This window comes from Tupaia chinensis, unplaced genomic scaffold, assembly GCF_000334495.1.
Source record: "Tupaia chinensis unplaced genomic scaffold, TupChi_1.0 Scaffold000196_1, whole genome shotgun sequence".
In the NCBI taxonomy this organism is placed as follows: Eukaryota; Metazoa; Chordata; class Mammalia; order Scandentia; family Tupaiidae; genus Tupaia; species Tupaia belangeri.
In genome coordinates, this window is record NW_006159671.1 from 3,057,958 (window position 1) to 3,082,897 (window position 24,940).

At 36.3% G+C, this 24,940-nt stretch overlaps 1 pseudogene; it reads right to left on the reverse strand.

The window, feature by feature from the left end:
- Positions 1-295: 295 nt before the first annotated feature.
- LOC102503345 (eukaryotic translation initiation factor 3 subunit E-like) lies at positions 296-17,978 on the reverse strand (annotated as a pseudogene).
- Between the last annotated feature and the right edge of the window lie 6,962 nt (positions 17,979-24,940).

Sequence of the window (24,940 nt, forward strand, 5' to 3'; positions counted from 1 at the left end):
TTCCACTCTGTGCAACTTCTAGGGTCTGCCATTATTCTCTCGACTCTGCGTCCTGGCCTAACAAACACAGTTTCCTTACTCATTAGAAGGAGCTAAAGGTTTGCTCATTTTAAACCATACTTTTTCTTCTTTCATTTCTACAAAAGAATTTTTTGAACCATTGCCAATTTTACTCAAAATTTTAAAAATTCATATTCAATATATTGTTTTTAAATGTATGTCACCATTTATATAATGATTTTACTATTTTATGTTTCTTTTATAGTTTTTTTTTTTATCCTTTCTTTATAGTTCTTCAGTAGAAACCAGAGTCTTAAGTTGCCCAGTTAGGAACCTCTGACCTACTATTTTGATTAAGTTTCTTTTCAATATTCATGACCAACATTTGGCTTCTAAATGAAAACCTTTTGGTCTTTTTCAATAACTTGCTGATAGGGTGAGACTGCACTGTTACCCATAACCACACGACCTAATTTAGAATCAGTCTTGGCATCCAATCTTGCATTTCTTTTTTATCTTTTTAATTTAGAGGGATTTGTGTTATAGGGTATGTGAGCAGGCAGGAGAGAAAGAGAGACAGAAAGCATGAAATCATTCCTGTGGGGGGTTGGCCATGCCACAAACCCTTCTCTTCCATTATTTTCTTGGGATTTTGGGCACACACGCATGTACATGCAGTATGAGTTTTAAGCCACTGGGTCCAAGATTCCAACTGCTGTCAAACAAGTGGGAGTCTAGTGTTGTAACCACTATGCCACCTACTCATCCTCAATCTTGCAGTTCAAATCAAATTCACAGTTCACCTTTCAGATTCTTCTGGAGTCAGTTCAGCTTATCTATCAACATATTAATGGTGAAATGACTAGATGAGCATTTTCATAAAATCCTCCAGGCAAGCCTCTGGGAAGAAGTCATTCACAGGCACAGATTCACATTTCCCCAGCTTTTTCTGAGCTCCATCAAGATCAAAGTTAACATACGAGCATTCAACAAATTCTGTAACTGGGTCTTTATATGTGTAAGTCTCCTGTTGAATAACTTTGACTAGATCTTCTAGCATCTGCCAGCATTTTTGGAAATCGTTGTTTGTTATGACTGCCATAGTCAACTAGTGGAGAATATGTGGACACATTGTCTGAATTGTATTGAGATACTGTGGTTGGTAAAGGAAGAAATCAGTAACATGATCACAGACTTTTGAGTTGAAGAAAACAGAGACCAGTGCATGAGCCATGTTTGCTGTTGAAGAGACTGGAGTGGAGAACTCATTGAATTATTTTCTATGGTTTCTTTTACTGTGTAAAATCTTCCATGGTTGCATCCCAATTCTGCATTAAGATTTCAGACACCAGTTTCCCGGAGTGAACATAAAGTATTTCTATCTGTTGCTGGAACCAAAGCCCTAAAAAAATGAAGATATTCTGCTGCTTCTAAATAATTCCCACATTCATATTGGAATTTTGAATACTTGTAGAATATATCTGAATAGTACTGCCTAAAACTATGCTTGTCTACCAGATAGTCAAACAGCATCTGACCATCCCTGGTTGACTGCATTTGCTTTATAGTTTCTGGATCTTCAGACATCTTCACAATTAGTTCTGTTCCTGTCTGAAGCTGTTTCAATCGTGAAACAACTGTGATTCTTTTTTCTCTCAAAGTATGAGGGATATAATCAGAATAAAGGTTTTTGTATACATCTATAGCAAAGTTTACCATGTTGGTATTACTGAGATGGTCCAATTTCTTTTGAAATAATTCTTTTTCATTGTATATTTCCTTTACTGAGAGAAACTCAAGGAGTAGAAAGACAAGACAATGTTCTGAAAAGTGATCCAAACCAATTTATCTTTTGCTTCTTGCAGTGACACATAAACCTCAAATCTACACTTTTTGTTAGTTACCTTTTCAGAAGAAAATCAATTTCTGTTTAAAGTGGTGCTGGCACAGATAGAATCTTTTAAATTTTATTATTATAGAGATGTTTATGGGAGGAAAAGTCTTATATATATTTTTTGAAAATGAGATTCATTTTGATGCCATTGCACAAAGTAAAGTTTGCTTAAAAATCCATCAATTTGGATGGATATATAATAACAAATTTATAGTAACAAATTGTTACTCCAACTTCTACATTTCCATAATTTTCAGATTATGTTGAGATTATGTTGAAGTCTGTGATTGAAGTATGAATCTTATTTTCTAGAGAGAACTGAGTTAATTAGATGACATACTTCTTACATAATTTTAGAATTTTGTACTTTTTTTCTGTTTATTTCGCAGAGAGTTCTGCAATATTTCAATTTTTATTATAAATCTTTAACTTTTAATCTTCATACTTAAGTTTAAAACAATTCAGACATTGATTTTTGTGTTTTGTATGAGATGATGGTCAAGATATAACAATGTCCAATTATTTCAGCAATTTTTATTGAAAATCTATCCTTTCCCCTCTGTGTTGCAGTAATATCTTTGTTACTAGAAAACTATGTATTTGTAGGTCTGTTTTTAACCTCTCTACTCTATTGGTCCAATTTTCAAAATAATTTGGAATGTTTTGATATCTAAGATAATCTCATTTCGATTTACTAATCTGCTTGTAAAGCTACTACTAACTATTTGTTGTTGTTTTTGCCATAGGATAATCTACTGCCTTTGCCTCTCAGGATTTTGGACACACATACACATGCACCCAATATGACTTTCAAGCCACCAGGTAGAGGACTCCAACTGTGGTTGGTTGGCCATGTGGGAATTTGGTGGCTTAACTGTCAGGACGTTTGCTAGCCCCATTTCAACCATTGTCTATCTCCTTTGGGTACCAACTTGTGTCCTATCTTGAAAAAACATTTTGACTGTATCACCTGGTGAATGTAAGGGGAAAAAAAAGAGATGACTGGGGGACCAGCAGTTAGCATAATGGCTATGTCACTGTACTTCCACATAGTCGACCGCGGTTCGAGTCCAACACCCAGTGGCTTAAAACACGCCGGGCGCGTGTGCATGCGTGCCCATGATCCCAAACTGAAAATGGAAGAGAAGGGATTGCAGCGTGGCCATCCCCCCTGGGGGGTGATTTCTCACTTTCTGTCTCTCTCTCCGTCTCTCTGTCTGTCTGGCAAGCGCACGCGCCCTATAGCGAAAACCTCTCCAAAAAAAAAAAAAAAAAGAATGTGATCAGAAGTCTCTCTAAGTAAAAGAACCATGTAACTTTGGGCAAAATATTTTGCTTCTCTGAATTTTTCTCTCTATATTTCAGTTTCTTTATTCATAATACTAGAATTACAACAATAGTTTATGAGATGCTGCCAGGATCTAGCTTTATAAGAACATAAAAGGACTTGCACTGACTCTGGCACATTGTAATCCTTCAATATACTTTATATAGAGCAATTACTTTATTTTTACCATTATATTTAAGTGAGAGTGAGACTGATAAATTACTAAATATTACATGTTCCTGACTTAATGCTGAAAAGTTGTAGAGCAGATGAGGCTCTATACCAGGGGTGAGTCTGTCTCAGATGTCCACAGAACATCTAGGAAATTTCACAAGGGATACAAGCAATTTTAAGGCCTGGTAGAAGATTATAAAGACTATAGGAAATGTCTGATAAAGTGTTAGATAATTTCAAAAGCAAGAGAATTTCTGTTGAATAGGATGAAAATAATTTTTTAAAAAAATATTTTACTTGTATTATTGTTATTATTTTTTCTTTTTTCTTTCTTTGTTTTTTTTTTTTTTTTTTTTTTTTAAGGGGTTTTTTTTTTTGGGGCAATGTGCTTGCCAGAAAGAGAGACAGAGAGATAGAAAGCGAGAAATCAACCCCCAGGCGGGATGGCCACACCACAATCCCTTCTCCATTCTCCTCTCAGGCTCTTGGGCACGCATGCACATGCGCTGGGCATGAGTTTAAGCCACTGGGTCCTGGACTCGAAACGCGGTCAGCTACATGAGAGTTCAGTGACATAGCCATTATGCTAACTGCTGGGCCCTATTTGTATTATTTTAACAACTGTCTCTAGTGCCTGTTCAATGCTAGGTACATGGTAGAGTCTCAGTTTTTATATTGTGACTAAATGATTTAGGGTGAAGGATATGTGTAAGAAGGGCATTCAATTTGAACAGAGAAATGGATAAAACAATCTCAGAAGCAAAATCAAATGGGATAGGTTTAGAGAAGCATCTATTTTAAGTGCGGGAATGAAGTATGTGGGAATGTGGTAAAAATGAAGATCCAGAGAGAATAGCATTGCTCTAGAATATTTACGGTTTCTCTGCCCAGCAGAGGCAGGAGAGGAAAAGTAAGTTAGACTGATTTCATAGCAATTTATTGCAATATAATTCACCTATGTACAATTTATTCAATCAAATTGCACAACTTAATGATTTGCAGTATATTCACAGGGTTGTGTGACTGGAGTAAAACAATCCTGTATCCTTTTTGTCATATACCAATGCCTCAATGCCTTGAGGTTATTATAATTAAATACAATGTACAATAACTCAATACACCATCTGGTCCCTATTAAATATTGTTTAATATTTAATAGTTTTGGACACGTACTGTTATCCAAGCAAACATTAAGTGACAGAAAAATCTATTAATGTCTCTCTTGTTTTAGGAATCTCTGACTGCCAAGGTCATTACACTTGGAGCAGAGTTTGTTGACTTGCCTTAATAATGTTCAGAAAACATCTACATAGTGAGTCAAGTTTTAGCAGACATTGAAAAGTGGATTCATGCATCCATAAGTCAGCAAAGCTAAGGGACTAACTAAGTGGACAACATACTTTCAGAAGGAGGAGCAAACTAAAACCTGCTACCAAGAATTGTTTCACTAGCAAATGTCATTGATGAAATGGTCATTCCAGGGCCACTATGGCTCCTTAATGGTGCAAGTGCACTCCTGACCTGTAACTGAACATGCTAGAGAGAAAAAACTCACCCCTGTGCTTTTTCACAGCAAAACTCAATGCCTTTGAATTTCAAAAGTAGGAAGACAAGTGCAGCTGTCCTCACAAAGTGGCTTATGACCTAAATGTTCTTCACAGACACACATACAAGAATAAGTTGAAATGTTCCAAATCCTCATTTTCAATATTTTTATAAGTATTAAATATCATACTCTCTTTTATCTAACAAAGTAAAATAAAAAAAATTCTCTGAAAAAATATTGTTATAGTCTTGGTTACAGCAAGTCCGACCATTGCAAAATCTGAACAAAATGGAAACAAAATATTTTCAATCACCATTTTAAATAGTTGTCATGGTAAAAAGTTATATAAGTTTTAGTGTATCCAGAGCTGAATGCATGCTAGCATGCTTGTATATGCTTCATTCAGGGTGTGTATTTAATTCCTTGGGCTGCTTGAGGACAGGATTCACTGTCCTCTTACTGAGGAATATAAGCACAAATGTGACAGGGGTAATTTAGAGATCACCTGGTAGAACCTCTTTTTCAGTGTTGGCTTCCCAGTAGGAACACAAGAAGCTACAGGAAGAACAAAAGTTAAAAATTGGTTTAAGAATGAGACCCTAACATTTGATACTAGGTAGATGAATATGGAAGATTTAAGGTTAAGCGAAACAAGCCAGACTATGAAAAACAAGCATTGTATGTCCCCACTCGATATATACCAATTGTCTGTATTCTATAGCATAAATTAAAAGACTGGAAGATACAATAGCAGGGAGGGCAACTGTAGATACTGGAGACAGTATAGGAGGAAATGGGTACTAGGGTGTGGGAAAGAGGAGTTAGGGAAAAAACAATACATTTAATAGACACAAAATGAAAAGTTATTTGCTGATGATAATGTATATGGCAATGTCTGACTTGACTAATATGCACTGTATTCATTCTGAGAAAAAATCATTTTACACACTATAAAGATGTGCAATGATTATATACAAATGGAAAAAGTGGTTTAAGACAAACTTCTGTGTGGCAGGAGGATCTCCATATGCCATATATGAAACTAGCATAACTAGTGGGAATTATTAAAGAGTAACCATTTAATATCTCTGGAAATTGTCCAAAAAACAGAGAATGGAAACATATTGAGGCACAGATCACAGACTCAATCCACTGAGAGATAAATGGGTTTTCTTAGAGAGCTGGGGAGAAGAGAAACAATTTACATTTGTTGCATACTCTTCTAGCAGAGTGCCAGGTTTCTAAAAAGAAAAAAAAAAATACAAAAATTTCCGATGATTTGTTACATGTTAGTTCACTTGAAGAGAAAGATTTACTTATTATTCAGTATCTGCATCTATTGAATATGTTCTTTGTGTCAGATATTAGATTAACTCTTGAGAATGTAGTGTCCAAAAGAGAGATACCATCTTTTTAAAGAATTATTAATTTTAACATTATTTATTGAGTAATTTATTTTAGTTTGACCAGACACACACACACACACACACACACACACACACACAGATGGGAAAGTGAGAAAGCAGGCCACCAGGTCCGGGACTCAAACTGTGGTTAGTCATGTGGGAGTGTCCAGTGCCTTAAACACCACGTCACCTGCTCACCTGAAGATTACCATTTTTAATTCCACAAATCTTTCTGTGCAGTGATTTAGCATATGTGGTAAAAACAATCATAGCTGATGGAATATTTATAATGTGATACCACAAATATATCAGATATCATATAAATAATTGACCACTTAATGTGTTGAAGGTATTGAACTACATTCTTACCTATAATATGATAGTGGGCCTTTATGACAGATAGTGTTCTTCGTTTAGTTTCATTTTTTAAATTTTGCTATAAGGCATGCATACTCACTGGAGAAAGAGAGAGAGAGATAGAAAGTGAGAAATCACCCCAATCACCTATGAAGGGTGGAGGCCACACCACAACCCCTTCTACTCCATTCTACTCTTAGGATTTTATGTACACATGCACACATACCTAGCCTGTTTTCCAAGCCACCAGGTCTGGATTTGAACTATGGAGTTGGCCATGTGGGATCCAGCCACCTTACCCTCCATGCCACTGGCTGGCCCTCAGTTTCTGATGTCAACCATAATTGCATTTTTCTAGTACCTTTTGGGTTCAATTTCAGTTCTTGTTTCATATGTTTTTTGAGGTGCTCTCTCAACTTTAATTGTGAGAAAAATTAAGATAATGATATGGTGGACTTGTACTATTTCTGCTCAGTAGCTATAAAAAGTTTGCATATGGAATTTTTGTGTTTAGAAGTTTTAGTGAAAAGATTTTGTCCAATGTTAGTGAATTAAATAAAATAGAAGCATTTGTTCATCTGATGAGAACACTTGGTAAGCAATCAAATATATTACACATAAAGACAGATTGCAGGATCTGAAATTGAAATTTTATTGCAACTTTATGTAATGAATACATTATTTTATTACCTGTCAACTGTTTAGCCATAATTATGATTTCTACATATAGAACACTCATTTCATCCTTCCAAAAGAACATCACTTTTTGGGACAAATTTTGCAAGTACTCTAATTAATAAGTGGAACAAGTTGCTTATTGGCCTTTATAAAATTTTCTAAAAGTCAGACCTCCTAAGAACAAAATAGTTTGCCATTAGCAATCCAAATCAGCCATTATACAATATTTCCATTTTCTTTATTTTTGAAATACATACAAGTAAATGTAAGTAGGCATGAAAATAATTAAAGATGTGCTAAAATATTTACCAAATATTTTTGTGTCAGATATTTTGTCAAGTTATTTGTATCCATGTCTTCATGATATTTTGAGATAATCTATAATGAGAAAAAAATTCTACATTAAATTACATGTGTGTTTATGTCCATGACAGTTTCAGTAGCAGCAATGGAAAAGAACTGGTGACTTGATATCAGATTTAAATAAAAAGACTGACATATAACTTAGTTTTCCAAGCCACCAGGTCTGGACTTGAACTATGGAGTTGGCCATGTGGGATCCAGCCACCTTACCCTCCATGCCACTGGCTGGCCCTCAGTTTCTGATGTCAACCATAATTGCATTTTTCTAGTACCTTTTGGGTTCAATTTCAGTTCTTGTTTCATATGTTTTTTGAGGTGCTCTCTCAACTTTAATTGTGAGAAAAATTAAGATAATGATATGGTGGACTTGTACTATTTCTGCTCAGTAGCTATAAAAAGTTTGCATATGGAATTTTTGTGTTTAGAAGTTTTAGTGAAAAGATTTTGTCCAATGTTAGTGAATTAAATAAAATAGAAGCATTTGTTCATCTGATGAGAACACTTGGTAAGCAATCAAATATATTACACATAAAGACAGATTGCAGGATCTGAAATTGAAATTTTATTGCAACTTTATGTAATGAATACATTATTTTATTACCTGTCAACTGTTTAGCCATAATTATGATTTCTACATATAGAACACTCATTTCATCCTTCCAAAAGAACATCACTTTTTGGGACAAATTTTGCAAGTACTCTAATTAATAAGTGGAACAAGTTGCTTATTGGCCTTTATAAAATTTTCTAAAAGTCAGACCTCCTAAGAACAAAATAGTTTGCCATTAGCAATCCAAATCAGCCATTATACAATATTTCCATTTTCTTTATTTTTGAAATACATACAAGTAAATGTAAGTAGGCATGAAAATAATTAAAGATGTGCTAAAATATTTACCAAATATTTTTGTGTCAGATATTTTGTCAAGTTATTTGTATCCATGTCTTCATGATATTTTGAGATAATCTATAATGAGAAAAAAATTCTACATTAAATTACATGTGTGTTTATGTCCATGACAGTTTCAGTAGCAGCAATGGAAAAGAACTGGTGACTTGATATCAGATTTAAATAAAAAGACTGACATATAACTTAGTTTTCCAAGCCACCAGGTCTGGACTTGAACTATGGAGTTGGCCATGTGGGATCCAGCCACCTTACCCTCCATGCCACTGGCTGGCCCTCAGTTTCTGATGTCAACCATAATTGCATTTTTCTAGTACCTTTTGGGTTCAATTTCAGTTCTTGTTTCATATGTTTTTTGAGGTGCTCTCTCAACTTTAATTGTGAGAAAAATTAAGATAATGATATGGTGGACTTGTACTATTTCTGCTCAGTAGCTATAAAAAGTTTGCATATGGAATTTTTGTGTTTAGAAGTTTTAGTGAAAAGATTTTGTCCAATGTTAGTGAATTAAATAAAATAGAAGCATTTGTTCATCTGATGAGAACACTTGGTAAGCAATCAAATATATTACACATAAAGACAGATTGCAGGATCTGAAATTGAAATTTTATTGCAACTTTATGTAATGAATACATTATTTTATTACCTGTCAACTGTTTAGCCATAATTATGATTTCTACATATAGAACACTCATTTCATCCTTCCAAAAGAACATCACTTTTTGGGACAAATTTTGCAAGTACTCTAATTAATAAGTGGAACAAGTTGCTTATTGGCCTTTATAAAATTTTCTAAAAGTCAGACCTCCTAAGAACAAAATAGTTTGCCATTAGCAATCCAAATCAGCCATTATACAATATTTCCATTTTCTTTATTTTTGAAATACATACAAGTAAATGTAAGTAGGCATGAAAATAATTAAAGATGTGCTAAAATATTTACCAAATATTTTTGTGTCAGATATTTTGTCAAGTTATTTGTATCCATGTCTTCATGATATTTTGAGATAATCTATAATGAGAAAAAAATTCTACATTAAATTACATGTGTGTTTATGTCCATGACAGTTTCAGTAGCAGCAATGGAAAAGAACTGGTGACTTGATATCAGATTTAAATAAAAAGACTGACATATAACTTAGTTTTCCAAGCCACCAGGTCTGGACTTGAACTATGGAGTTGGCCATGTGGGATCCAGCCACCTTACCCTCCATGCCACTGGCTGGCCCTCAGTTTCTGATGTCAACCATAATTGCATTTTTCTAGTACCTTTTGGGTTCAATTTCAGTTCTTGTTTCATATGTTTTTTGAGGTGCTCTCTCAACTTTAATTGTGAGAAAAATTAAGATAATGATATGGTGGACTTGTACTATTTCTGCTCAGTAGCTATAAAAAGTTTGCATATGGAATTTTTGTGTTTAGAAGTTTTAGTGAAAAGATTTTGTCCAATGTTAGTGAATTAAATAAAATAGAAGCATTTGTTCATCTGATGAGAACACTTGGTAAGCAATCAAATATATTACACATAAAGACAGATTGCAGGATCTGAAATTGAAATTTTATTGCAACTTTATGTAATGAATACATTATTTTATTACCTGTCAACTGTTTAGCCATAATTATGATTTCTACATATAGAACACTCATTTCATCCTTCCAAAAGAACATCACTTTTTGGGACAAATTTTGCAAGTACTCTAATTAATAAGTGGAACAAGTTGCTTATTGGCCTTTATAAAATTTTCTAAAAGTCAGACCTCCTAAGAACAAAATAGTTTGCCATTAGCAATCCAAATCAGCCATTATACAATATTTCCATTTTCTTTATTTTTGAAATACATACAAGTAAATGTAAGTAGGCATGAAAATAATTAAAGATGTGCTAAAATATTTACCAAATATTTTTGTGTCAGATATTTTGTCAAGTTATTTGTATCCATGTCTTCATGATATTTTGAGATAATCTATAATGAGAAAAAAATTCTACATTAAATTACATGTGTGTTTATGTCCATGACAGTTTCAGTAGCAGCAATGGAAAAGAACTGGTGACTTGATATCAGATTTAAATAAAAAGACTGACATATAACTTAGTTTTCCAAGCCACCAGGTCTGGACTTGAACTATGGAGTTGGCCATGTGGGATCCAGCCACCTTACCCTCCATGCCACTGGCTGGCCCTCAGTTTCTGATGTCAACCATAATTGCATTTTTCTAGTACCTTTTGGGTTCAATTTCAGTTCTTGTTTCATATGTTTTTTGAGGTGCTCTCTCAACTTTAATTGTGAGAAAAATTAAGATAATGATATGGTGGACTTGTACTATTTCTGCTCAGTAGCTATAAAAAGTTTGCATATGGAATTTTTGTGTTTAGAAGTTTTAGTGAAAAGATTTTGTCCAATGTTAGTGAATTAAATAAAATAGAAGCATTTGTTCATCTGATGAGAACACTTGGTAAGCAATCAAATATATTACACATAAAGACAGATTGCAGGATCTGAAATTGAAATTTTATTGCAACTTTATGTAATGAATACATTATTTTATTACCTGTCAACTGTTTAGCCATAATTATGATTTCTACATATAGAACACTCATTTCATCCTTCCAAAAGAACATCACTTTTTGGGACAAATTTTGCAAGTACTCTAATTAATAAGTGGAACAAGTTGCTTATTGGCCTTTATAAAATTTTCTAAAAGTCAGACCTCCTAAGAACAAAATAGTTTGCCATTAGCAATCCAAATCAGCCATTATACAATATTTCCATTTTCTTTATTTTTGAAATACATACAAGTAAATGTAAGTAGGCATGAAAATAATTAAAGATGTGCTAAAATATTTACCAAATATTTTTGTGTCAGATATTTTGTCAAGTTATTTGTATCCATGTCTTCATGATATTTTGAGATAATCTATAATGAGAAAAAAATTCTACATTAAATTACATGTGTGTTTATGTCCATGACAGTTTCAGTAGCAGCAATGGAAAAGAACTGGTGACTTGATATCAGATTTAAATAAAAAGACTGACATATAACTTAGTTTTCCAAGCCACCAGGTCTGGACTTGAACTATGGAGTTGGCCATGTGGGATCCAGCCACCTTACCCTCCATGCCACTGGCTGGCCCTCAGTTTCTGATGTCAACCATAATTGCATTTTTCTAGTACCTTTTGGGTTCAATTTCAGTTCTTGTTTCATATGTTTTTTGAGGTGCTCTCTCAACTTTAATTGTGAGAAAAATTAAGATAATGATATGGTGGACTTGTACTATTTCTGCTCAGTAGCTATAAAAAGTTTGCATATGGAATTTTTGTGTTTAGAAGTTTTAGTGAAAAGATTTTGTCCAATGTTAGTGAATTAAATAAAATAGAAGCATTTGTTCATCTGATGAGAACACTTGGTAAGCAATCAAATATATTACACATAAAGACAGATTGCAGGATCTGAAATTGAAATTTTATTGCAACTTTATGTAATGAATACATTATTTTATTACCTGTCAACTGTTTAGCCATAATTATGATTTCTACATATAGAACACTCATTTCATCCTTCCAAAAGAACATCACTTTTTGGGACAAATTTTGCAAGTACTCTAATTAATAAGTGGAACAAGTTGCTTATTGGCCTTTATAAAATTTTCTAAAAGTCAGACCTCCTAAGAACAAAATAGTTTGCCATTAGCAATCCAAATCAGCCATTATACAATATTTCCATTTTCTTTATTTTTGAAATACATACAAGTAAATGTAAGTAGGCATGAAAATAATTAAAGATGTGCTAAAATATTTACCAAATATTTTTGTGTCAGATATTTTGTCAAGTTATTTGTATCCATGTCTTCATGATATTTTGAGATAATCTATAATGAGAAAAAAATTCTACATTAAATTACATGTGTGTTTATGTCCATGACAGTTTCAGTAGCAGCAATGGAAAAGAACTGGTGACTTGATATCAGATTTAAATAAAAAGACTGACATATAACTTAGTTTTCCAAGCCACCAGGTCTGGACTTGAACTATGGAGTTGGCCATGTGGGATCCAGCCACCTTACCCTCCATGCCACTGGCTGGCCCTCAGTTTCTGATGTCAACCATAATTGCATTTTTCTAGTACCTTTTGGGTTCAATTTCAGTTTCACCACACTATTTTTTCAACATAGTTTTATTGAACTAAATGTCTTGGCCAGACATGGTCTAATACACAACATGAAAGATGAAATAAGCCAAGATCCCTGTTCTCCAGGATTTCACTATCCTTAGCATAGGAGGCGCAGATATAAAGTAATATAGTAACAGGACAAGTGCTCTAACAGACATTTCTTAAGAATGCAATGGACAAAAAAAAAAAAAGAGAGAAATCAATGAAGTATTTATGAGAATGTGCTTTTGAATCTAGTCTTGACACATAGAAAGCACTGGATTAGTACAGCTTCCTGTCTGCCTCTATTCCTGCACGTTTTCTCTGGTGTAGTTTTGCCAGGTTACCCCACTGCCTGCTGTTTTTCACCTCCATGCTTTCACACATGCCGTTACCTCTGTGTGGAATGCCCTTTCCAATCTCCACCTTTCTTCAGACTTGTGCCTCTTACATTGGTTTAAACTTGAGCTTGAAAGTCTTTTTTGTTATTTTTAGATTTTCTTTTTTTGAAGAGGTTTTCGCTATAGGGCGTGTGCGCTTGCCAGAGAGACAGAGGGAGATGTAGAGACAGAAAGTGAGAAATCACACCCCCTAGGGGAAATGGTCACGCCGCAATCCCTTCTCCTCCATTCTCCTCTCAGGATCTTGGGCACGTACGCCCATGTGCCCGGTGTGAGTTTTAAGCCACGGGGTCCAGGACACGAACCGCGGTCAACTACATGGTAGTCCAGTGACATAGCCATTATGCTAACTGCTGGTTCCCATATTTTTAGATTTTCACTATTATTCCTTTTCTCATGTACCAACCTATATTATTTCTCATGTTACAGCTTTTTCTAGATAGTCATGATCATTTATTTACATGAGTATTTTTCTCAGTACTACCCTGGAATTAAGAAAATATGTTCTAATCATCATTGTATATTATCTTTTATTCTGGAACAGAATAGAGAATCTAGAAATAAACTCTAAATCATACAGCCAATTGATTTTTGACAAAGAGTGTAAGATAATAGAGTGAAGAAAAGAAGTTTATTTAGCAGATGGTGCTGGAATAATTGAAGAAAAATGAAACTGGATTCCTATCCTTCATTATCAACAAGAATCAACTCAAAAATGGATCAAATATTTAAGTATAAAGCCTATATAGCAGAGAATATAGGGAAAACTTTTGAAGACATTGGAGTAGGCAGATTTCTAAATAAAATTCCTAAAGAATAAACAATAATCCCCGAAATAGACCAGCTTGATTACATCAAGTTCAAAGCTTCCTCACAGAAAGGAAGTAATAATCAGAGTGAAAAGACAACACTTGGAATAGGAGAAAATATTTACAACTTATTCCTCAGACAAGGGTTTGTTATTCAGATATACAGGGAACTTAAGTAGCTCACCCATAAAAAAGTAAAAAATCTAATTAAAAATGGGCAAATGAATTGAATAGTTAACTCTTCAAAGAAAAACGACAAATGGCCAAAAGGCATTTGAAAAAACATTCAAAGTCTCTGTCATAAGGGAAACGCTAATAAAAAACACAATGAGATACCATTTCACCCCAGTTAAAATGACTAAGATAAAAATAATAAAGAATCAAAAGTGCTGGTGAGGCTGTAGTGAAAAGGGGACCCTCTTACACTGTTGAGGGGAATGTAAACTAGTAAAACCTGTGTGGAAAACAATATGGATGTTCCTCAGAAGCCTACAAGTAGGACTTCCCTATGACCTAGTAATCCCACTCTTTGGTATTCACCCCAAGGATACAAACAAACACTTGCACATCCATGTTTACTGCAGCATTATTCACAACTGCTAAAACTTGGAACCAACCCAAATGTCCAAAAACTGATGACTGGGTTGAAAAACTGGCACATATATACTATAAAATATCCCTTATTTGTAAGAAACAGTAGGATCCTATCATTTGACTCCAAGTAGCTGAAAATAGAAAACATAATGTTAAGCAAAGTGAGTCAGACATTGAAAGATACATATTGTATATTCCCACTCAATTTGTCTGCACTCTGTGGCAGAGGTTGAGAGAGCTGAAGATGGGCTGGCAGAGTGGATGGGTGTAAATGCTAGAGACTGTAAGTGGGGAAAGTGGTTGCTAGATTGTGGGTGGTAGAGGATGAGTGTGAGGTGCAATGGGAGTAAACTTTTTTTTGGGGGGGGAGAGGTTTTTGCTATAGGGTGTGTGTGCTCACCAGAAAGACAGAGAGACAGAAAGTGAGATATCATCCCCTGGGGGGAGTGCCATGCTGCAATCTCTTCTCCTCCATTCTCCTCTTGGGATCGTGGGCATGCATGCACACGTGCCTGGCGTGAGTTTAAGCCACCAGGTCCGGGACTTGAACTGTGGTTGACTACATGGGAGTCCAGGGATGTAGTCATTACACCAACTGCTGGTCCCATGGGAGGAAACATTTGAAAGATAGAAAAATGTCATTGTCTGTTGTGATGTATATATTGTATACATCATGATGGGGACTTTATATAAAATGTGAAATTAATAATAAAATATAAAACTTTCGAAAATATAGTATCTTTTATTCCAAGCACAATAATTAATCTTTACTTGGAGTTTCTAACTCGTCCCAGCATGAAGTTAGGTTGAGTATATGTTTACAGGGTAGATGAGGTAGTCTGTGTGGGGTTCCAAGCCAGGGAATGGTATAGGCAAAGGCAAAGGAATGCAAGAGAATGCAATGATATCTAACATGGCAACTAGTCCAATATCAATGCCAAAAGTCTGGAATAAAATTACAGGACATAAATTTTTAAAACAAGGTAAATTACGGATGGTGACAGACGGTGTACTTGGCCAAGGAATTTGGGACACTTGCTATAAACAAAGAGGAGTTGTGACAATATTTAAGTAGAGAAACGAGATGATCAGATTTGTGTATTGGAGAGATGATGAAGGTTATTTCTAAGACAATGAAAGTAGAAAGACCAAGTCAGAGTGACATCTTTATTAATTAGGAAAACAATTTAAAAGTAGACATCACAGAATCTGAAGAAGACAGGGGCTTAGAAGTTATTTTAAATATACTGTTCCAGTGTAGTCTGATGGTATGTTGTGACACAGCAAACGAAGGTGTCTGTGATTTTCAGTCAAGTAATAGGAATGCCATTGCTGGACAGGAGGGTGAGCATGAACAGGACACTTTAACAGAAAACAGTGTAGTAACTGTCCTTTACCATCAGGTACCATTCTCTAACACCTAGGTCCTATTTTGGGGGGAGATAGAAAGAGGAAAATTCCAGTGCTAATGCTTTCAAGTGAACTGAGCTGCTTATTATCACTTGATGGAGTAATTAAGATACCATTACTGTTTATAAAGTTTTTGTCTTGAAATAGATTCAATATATCTTTTCATGTGTGTCTATGCAAACACCGATTCTTTTTAATTAAAACAAACTATTATTTCTTTTAGTGAATGGATATCCTTTTATTTTGCTAATTCTGGTAATTGATACAAGTAATCCCTTAATAAATGCTTGCTGAATTAAAAGACAGCCGGGAAGTTTAACAAAGAATGAAGACAGAAGGATATGTAACTGATTTGAGTTTCTAGCACAGACATGCATAAAGAAGAAATCTTTGATAGATTTTCATTAACTATCTTTCCCCAAAAACAAACAAAAATTTTCCCAATGTTTGGTGGTAAAGGATTTACATTTTCCCTCTTATTTTCATGTAACATGTGTTTTTCTCAATATGTTTTAAATAAAAAAACATGCTCCCAAGATACAGTGATCTTAAAAATTCAATAGCTATGCTATAGCAACTGATTCTTATTTAAAAGATTTATCTTTTAACATAATAGTTACATCACATCAAAATCTAAATGATTGTGGACTTAGTATGTCTTTACAAGATGCAATTCACTATGCCAAAGTAGTTTGTTTTTAAAAAGAAAAAGAAAACAAAATCATGCATATAATCAGTTCAATGCCAGTTAGGTAGCATGCTAGTCTTCTAAGCTTCCATAGCAAGACATAAGTCAAGTGTAGACATCAGAAATTCATTTTTTCTCATGATTCTGGAGGCTAAAAGCCCAAGATCAATGTGTCGGAAGGTTTGGTTCTTTCCGAAGCCTCTCTCCCTGTTTTGGAGATGGTCACCTCCTTGCTGTATCTGCTTATGACTAACTCTGTATGTGCAAGAATCTGGTTTCTCTCTATTGAAGTTGCATAGCAGTCGTATTGGATTAAACCTGATATTACCTCAATTCCCTCTTTAAAAATCTCAAAATGCATTTATATTCTTTTATATTAGTCATTAGGACTCAATGTATAAATTTGGGGGGTACACTATTTAGCCCATAGGAAGCTTAGCCAGAAGAAGAGCACACCCACCCAATGGCTATTTTCTTCCTCATGCTCAAGCAGCCAATAGGTGCCACTCTCTTTGCCTTGAAAATAAATGAGCTTCACTGTTTCTCTTTTTTTTTTTCCGGAGAGGTTTTTGCTATAGGGTGCATGTGTTCGCCAGAAAGAGAGACAGAAAGCAAGAAATCACCTCCCAGGGGGGATGGCCATGCCACAATCCCTTCTCCTCCATTCTCCTCTTGGGATCTCGGGCACGCACACACACATGCCCAATGTGAGTTTAAGCCACCAGGTCTTGGACTCGAACTGCGTTTGACTTCATGGGAGTTCAGCGACATAGCCATTATGCTAACTGCTGGTCTTGAGCTTCACTGTTTCTGCAAACAAAATGAGCTTTACCTGTTTCATTTCTGATAAACCTGAGAAGACTGAGCACTGGGTACCTTTACTTGGCTTGCCAAACCTTTTGCCCACAAGAGGCTTTCCACTGGGTTCAGGGACCCAAAGCCTGAAAGCTCAACAAGACACAGAGATACAAAATTGTTGATGAGAGAGGAAACTAGAATTTATTACAGTGTAGCCACACTGAGACAACATGGAAGAATATCTTCATGTTGTCAGCCAATTTGCAGGTGTATTTATAGGGGAAAGGAGACTTTACTGGGCAAACAGGTATCTATAAAAACAGCATAGGTCAGGCTAATTTTTAGCTCGGTGGCAGTCAAGTGATTAAGCTTTGAGACAGGAGTTTCAGTCTTAGCTAATGGGCACTTTGAGACAGGACTTTCACCGTATGGCTTGGGCAGAGCGTCCCTCATTGGTTCAAGCTTCAGGTTGGTCATTTATCTCCTTGGAATTTGTAGGAGAAACATCAAAGAAAAAGTATCAGGCTGAGAAAAAGGTGTTCTTTTTTTTTTTCAGAAATGGATGTGTGTGCTCTCCACAGAGACAGAGAGAAACAGAGAGACAGAAAGCAAGAAATCACCCCTGGGGGGATGGCCATGCCACAATCCCTTTTCTCCTTCATTCTCCTCTTGGGATTTTGGTCATACACTCATGTGCCTAACATGAGTTTCAAGCTTCTGGGTCTGGGACTCAAACTGCAGTCGGTCATGTGAGAGTCCAGCAATGTAATCTTTATTCCATCTGCTGATCCCAAGAAAAACAGCTATGGATTTTCAACAAGATGTAGTCAATCTGGCTAAGCAGGGCCCTGTTGAGTAAGTAGAAATATAGGATTTGACCCATCTTAAGGGACCAAGTGTCTCAGACTCTCAAGTTAAACTTAAGAAGGGACAGATATTTATTTTTTAAGCAAACTGATAATTCTGTGCTATTGAACATTTACATGAAAGCAAAATCTTTTGCAACTTTCCCCTATCATTTTGTCTGTTCTCATGTAAGTTATAATAATTTCCATAGCCCCAAATGAGATGTCATGAAGCAAATACTAGGGTTTTAGAAAGGCATCAATGCCTCCAGCAGATAAATGCACAATGTATACAAGTCGATATTAATGCAAATGTCTTTCCATGAGGATTGAGGACAATGGCCCAGCTGGCAGAGGATGGTGTCTGTTTAGCACATCTACAGAGAGAACCCGTCTCTGCCAGGGCTCCTCCAGGATGCCCACCTGCAGCCTTCTATCAACAGAGGAGCAGTGCTGTTCTCAGAGGAACAGACACTTACTCCAGAAATGAATTTGCTTCCCTTGCCTGCAATTCTTCAGCCAAACCTTCCACCTATGAACTTGAGGAGTGCCCTATTCACCACAGTGACATTTATACAATAAAACTCCCAACCGAGGAATTCATTTTACCAAACAGAAAGTACAGAGGTGCTCATGAAATTTATTGCTCTTATTAGGATTCCTATCATCCTGAAGCAATTGGCCTGATGCAATAGGGAAACAATGGTAATATATTTCAGATCCTACATCTTCTACCAACATATGGTGCTGTTTCTCTCATTGTCAGGATTCAGGAATCCAGGAAACCAGGGGATAAAGAGGAGTGAGCGACTCTTCTCACTAACCCTCTTGGACATCCTGTAACACCATGATTGCTGCCCATCCTCTATAGCTTTGGGCTTTGCTGGCCTAAAAATCTCAGCTTACAAGAAAGAACTATTTTCATAAGGTCTACAGCAGTTGTTCCATTAAACACAAAGCTGACACTGTTACCTAGCGTCTTTGGGCTCCTCACGTTAATTAACCAACAAAGAGAAGCTTGGTGTTCTGATTAGGGTGAGTGGTCCCAACTATCAAGGAGAAACTGGATTAATACACAATAGAGATGAACAGAAGCATGTCTGGAATATAGAAAGTCTTATATATCCAGTTAGCAAATCACTGTAAAATAAAAAAGAAAAAAATCTAAGAAAAAGGGGATTCTTACAGCCTAAAATAAATGATAACTAGCCAAGGTGCTTGCTGAAGACAAGGGTTAGTAGAACACGGTCATTGTAAATACCAAGCGTGATCACGTGACAAACAGCGTAATTGAGAACTGTAATAATTATACTTTATATGCAAGCACTTGTATACATTTTAACATTTTTTTCCCTTTTATTTTTCCTTTGGCCATAGGGCACATGTGTTTATCAGAGAAAAAGACACAGAGAGAGAATGAAGGAACGTGAGAAATCACCCCCCAATGGGGATATGGCAATGACACAACCTTTGCCCCTCCTTTCTCCTCTTGGCATTTTGCGCATGCATGCACACACGCCTGACATGCAGTAAGCCATGTGGGATTCAACCACCTTAACCAGCACGCCACCTGGTTGGCCCCTATTTTAATGTTCTTTTTCTTTTCCTCCTACATTTGCCCAACACCTCACCCAAGAAGTATTAATTATAGAAAATCTTGTCACAGTATTATAAGGCATTGAAGAGGGACTATGACTTAGGTAGAAAAAGAATGATCATCACTGAAAAATGGATAAATGGATTTTGTATCTTATCTTGTACAAGGAAAAGTTGCATTACCTTATAGAGAAGCATGATTTTGCTGTTGTCTTTATTTAGAAATTATGCTACTGGAGTTAACAGACATATACATAAATGCAAAGTTGGTGAGGGCTGAATTGTAGTGGGATTATATTATTTCAATTTAGCAAAGATAGAATGAAATTAACCAGAAATCCTTTCCCTTTATTATTCTGGGGTAGTAGGAGCCAGAAGTTTTTGTGTGAAAAGAAAGGGAGTAGTAAAATAGCCATATTCAGGCGAGCTGGTGGTATGGTGAATAAGGTAGCAGGATCCACATGGACAACTACGTGTTTGGAGTTCCAAACCCAACAGCTTGAGAAATACTCTGGTTGTGCATGGGTACCCAAAAATCCCTAAAGGAGAATGGAGGAGAAGGGACTTTGAGGTAGCCATTCCTCTTTGGAGGGTGATGTTTTCTCACTGTCTCACTCTTTCTCTTTGTCTCTCTCTGATAAGCACACACACCTTAGAGCAAACTTTTTAAAAAGCCATATTCTTTTTACAGTCATGAGGTCAAAGCAGGTCACAGGCACTAAGCAGTTACGTGTTCCTACTAATGGATGACTCCTTTCCTGGTATGGAGCAACATCAAGGTGTGTAGCAACTCCCGTTTCTGCTGTGTCTTCTTAACTTTCAGATTCAGAGACCAACTGCATGTTTTTCTCTGTAACAAAAGACACCCTCTCCTGAAGCACAGGCCCTCATCAAATTTGGAGCTTAGATGAAGTTAGAAGACCCATGCAAGTCCTAGTGTGTCCCCACGGGTCCCACTTATCTCCCACCTTCCCTTCAGCCTTTTCCATCTCCTCTGTATGTCTGTGTTCCTTGTGTGACTGCCTGCCCCTACCCAGCTAGTGGGAATACATGGTCTTCTATGGACTATTTAACCAACTTCCCAAATTGGGTCAATTCAAATCCCTGTAATCAGTTTCATGTGTGTGTTCCAATAGTTTGCTTCTATTATTGAACCCTGACAGACCTCCTGGCAGAGTTAGTAGGAGAAATCGTCCTTATTTCTAGCTTAATATTCTTTTGTAATCCTGCAAACCCCAAATTAAATATGTACATGTATACATCAGTTTATTATTCTTACACACCATGTAATTATCCCCTATGCACTGTATTTTATCAGTTTTTAAAACAGCAAAATACCGTGAATTTTGTCATTATTCAACCAAATGTGACACTTGCACAGCTGTGGGAACACATTTTAACTAGAATTGACAAAAGCCAATTATTTCATTTCATTAAAAAACCATAAGCCTTTTCTCTTCATTTTCAAAAATGCAAGAGTGATCATTTTATAAATATTCTATGAATAATCAATTCTGACATTTTAAAATAGTTTCTAATTTGGTAACTTATTTTAATCTATAAATGCATCTTAAATTTTAAGCACTATTTGCATTCTCATTATAATTTTTTTTTCCATTCTATTTGGAAGAGTGAATAAAGGTGGAAGAATTCTATATCCTGACTCTGGTCGTTCTCACAGAGCAAAACATTTTCAATATTTGGATGTGTTTTCCCCCTGCTAAGTATGTCACCCTAGGTAAAAGTGCTATTACTGACCAGATTACGGCATGAGAGGAAAAATACGGATTTGGCACCTGACGGTAGTCTTCTCTTCCAGCCCCAAATTATATTCCCTTCCAGATTTGAATTAGAATGGGAGCAGATGAACAGAAAACCAATAAATGGTCTGTTATTGCATTTATTATCTCATAAAATACAATGAACTCATGAATACTTTAATTTAAAATTCTTGGCCAATTGTTAAACTCTTTTCATTTGTCAGTGGTGCTATTGTATGGGAGCTATTCAAGTCAAAAAAAAGGGGAGGGAGACACAAAGAGGGTTAAGGCCAAGAAGATAATTATAATGCCCCATTTTATGAAACAAGAAGCTAAAAAATATGTTGTTTTAAAAACACAATCACAGATGGCCTTGTGATATTGTACAGAAACGATCTTCATCTATCAAAGAAAGTTTACAATGGAGAAATGCCTTTGTATGTTTTAGAAAATTTATCTTTTGCCATTTGCCTAAACAGGCAACAGTTCAAGTTCTCTTAGTAAGAATATCATGTGGCCAAGGGGTGAGAATGCAGTCATCAACTGATTAATTATTGCTATTCTATAACCTCTTTAAGGACATTTCAATAAGGCTTTAAGGCTGACAATTATTCTGCAATTAGTCGTACTTAGAAATACGGCACAAGGTGGGCTGGTTGGTCACACAGTGGTAATGTGCTGCTCAAGTATTGCTGTATCCACATGGAAGATTGTGGGTTCTGTTCCTGGTTGACCAGGATACACCTAGCATACATCATGCCCATGATCTGGTTGGCCAGGAAAGCTGAGGGAGAGGGAAGATGTCATAGTGTGAGACCCTGTCGAGGGTACTTGTTTTTCTCTCTCTCTTGCCTTCTCTGCCTTCCTTCCTCAAGAAAGAAAGAAAAAAACTTTAGAACTATATTATAGGTTGACACAGCTGCGAAGGATGAAGTGCCATATATGGGGTACTGACTCGATGATGTCCTGTGTTAAATGCAATCACTGGGGCCAGTTGGAGGCGCAGGGGTAAAATACAACGCACAGAGAGGAAATCCCACACAGGAAGGCTCAGATTCTTATCAGGTCTTGGGAATTTGTTATGCTGTTGTGTTGTGTTTTGGGCTGATATGATAATAGCTAGTCAGTAAGTTATTTGTTGTCTAATTAATAGTTTGACTGATTTATTAATTCCATTTTTATTTTCTCTGATTTTTGAGAATTATTCTTTTTCTTATTTTTCCTTTTTCTCACTGCCTATCTTTCACAGATATTTTTAATTTTTTCTCTTGTTTTCTCTACTGAATTGTAAATTAAACAGACATCTGTTTCAGTGACAAATTTAGAGAGGAATTTTCTAAAACAGAGTTTCCATCTTAGATATTCTTCCAGCACTGAAAAAAGAGGAAGCTATAATGGATTTCCCTTTTCCACCTGGCATTGTGTTTCCTTGATCTCAATTGGAAGAAGCCCAGAGTCAGCCCATCATGTGTAAGCGCAACATCAGTAAAATCTCACGTTGGTGTCACATGACCTGTTAAACAGCAGAGTTCCAATCTAAGCAACAGGACAAGGACAGGAGTAAGCTCTGGGGGATGCCTGTCTGGAAAAAAACATGGCGGAGTCCTTGTAGATACTCAGGAACACTCTTAGTAAGCGCAACATCAGTAAAATCTCACGTTGGTGTCACATGACCTGTTAAACAGCAGAGTTCCAATCTAAGCAACAGGACAAGGACAGGAGTAAGCTCTGGGGGATGCCTGTCTGGAAAAAAACATGGCGGAGCCCTTGTAGATACTCAGGAACACTCTTAGTAAGCGCAACATCAGTAAAATCTCACGTTGGTGTCACATGACCTGTTAAACAGCAGAGTTCCAATCTAAGCAACAGGACAAGGACAGGAGTAAGCTCTGGGGGATGCCTGTCTGGAAAAAAACATGGCGGAGCCCTTGTAGATACTCAGGAACACTCTTAGTGGTAGAAGAAATTTGTTGCAGAGACTGTGGGCCTCTGTAGGATGCAGTCACTAGAGCAGGAGGTGAAACTGCAGGGACTGAGTTGGGGAGGTGTACCTGGAGTTAGGGCTGAGGGGCACATCTAGGTAGTGGAAGAGGCCACCATTGGAGAAAGGTTACCTGGGCTGGGAAATACTGAAATGGTTTCAATTCCCTAATCTGGGACTTTGACACTCAGGCCTCTTATTTTCTGATTGCCATGTGGTTCCAGGCATTATTTTATTAATCACTTGTCAATGAATTTGCTACAAGTATAAGACAACTAGGTCATATGAAAAATCCCATGAATCTTGCTTCATACTGTAATCTTTCAAAGTCCTTTTCTCATATACCTGGGTCAGTAATCATCTCACTTTCTTTTATAGACAAAATTTCTATAATCATAAATATGTATGTTCTTCTCCCTTTCATAAAGTTATCTTCAGAGGCAACTGGATTTCCGAGAATGGTGCAATAGATCTAACGCTTCAGATTATGGCCACGTTTTTGAAATGTGCAGAAGAGGGAAGTGGCTCTTATTCTAGCTGTAGGTATAGCCATCTTGTTAGTAGATGTGCTCGGCATTTAACTTTAGATTTTTGCATAAAGAGAGATACATGCTGCACTCTTCAAGGTGGGTAATGGAGCATGCTTTCTTTGCTTTAGATAAGTGGTGGTCGTGAAAATGAGCTATCTGACTGCTGCGAGAGTAACTGACTGAGGGCCTCTGCAGCTGTGCTCTGATGCACCAGCACCGAGTTCATGCCAAGAGCACACTTCCAACCGGTTGCCCACAGCAGGGACCAAGCACAGCAGGCAATGGCAGCAGGGTTGTTCTTAAGGGACAATTTGGCTGAAGGACTCCATGACATCCTTGATGAAATTTCTTAGAGCCACACTGCAAGGTGAGACGCTTCTGAGCAACCGTCCTTCCTTGCTTGCTTCACTCTTCCACGTGGATCAAATGCGCTTTGACTGGTTCCCGTGGCTTCCTCACAGGCAGTGTGCCTAATAAAATCTGACCCACACATAATTATTTCTTAGTGCAGAATCTACTTCTGAAAGGACCTAGGCTAGCAGCAGATCCTAAAACTGCTCTAAAAACATAGATTTTAAAGTTGTCTTTGGTAATATTTCTGAAAACATTCTTTTTCTTCTTCTTTTAAAAAGCATTTGAAACAAAAATGGGGAAAAAAAGCCAAAAAATACAACTTTATTGTGCTGCACATGTCAGTTAGTGTGTTCTGAAATTCTGTGATGAAGCC